The following is a 1007-nucleotide window of genomic DNA, read 5'->3' on the forward strand; positions in this document are numbered from 1 at the left end:
CCTCGAGTTCATCAAGCAAATCCCCATACTGTTTTTTTAAGAGAAAAAAAAACTTAATCTATAAACATGTGTTTCCTGATCTTGTACTTTTGAGACACATTTTTAAAAAGTGTGGCCAGGGTAGAGAGACTTCACATTTATTTTCACTAAATTTCAGCATATTAATTTAGATCAATGATCTAGTCCCTCAATATAATTTTGTAACCTGACTCTCTCACCCAATGTGGTAACTATACCTCCCAGCTTGGTATCATCTGCAAATTATTTTATAAGTATAACATTTATGCCTTTATCTAAATCATTAAAACAAACAAAAAAACAAAACTATTAAATAGCACAGGGTCAAACAGACTCCTAAAGCAATCCAATGGACAACTCCTTCCAAGCTGACATTGAACTATTAGTGGTTACTTACTATGTCCAGTCACTCAATCAGTTTTGAATCTATCTAATTTTACTTTCATCTTATTCACATCAACATATATCCTACAAAAATACACGAGAGACTTTTGTCAAATGTTTTGCTAAAGTGTATGTAAATTATTATAGCTATAGCATTCCCTGATCTGACAATTTAGCAACCCTGTCCAAAAGGTATGACATGACCTGTTTATGCTAAAAAAAAAGTTGAATCTTTTTGATGAAAAACTTAAACATTAAACAGTCTTATAATAAGGATTAAAAGAAAAAAACATCAAACCAATTTATCTATATTTCTTCCTATTTGATCCCCGTCCCCTTCTCTCTTTTTTTTTTTTGAAAATCAGGACAACATGCTTCACCTACTGTAAAAGGTAATAAATGGTTGTTGACTGATTGGATCTTCTCCAGAATTTTTATGTATAACTGGCAGTGCCTCACCCATTGTAGCTAACATTTCTTTCAGCATGACAAGCACAGTTCATTTGGACGAGTTGACTTCAATTTTGGAAGAGTAATGAGATGCTTCTTTATTGTTTCTTATATTATATTATATTATATTATATTATATTATATTATATTATATT

This window comes from Vombatus ursinus, unplaced genomic scaffold, assembly GCF_900497805.2.
Source record: "Vombatus ursinus unplaced genomic scaffold, bare-nosed wombat genome assembly UNPS02009573.1, whole genome shotgun sequence".
In the NCBI taxonomy this organism is placed as follows: domain Eukaryota; kingdom Metazoa; phylum Chordata; class Mammalia; order Diprotodontia; family Vombatidae; genus Vombatus; species Vombatus ursinus.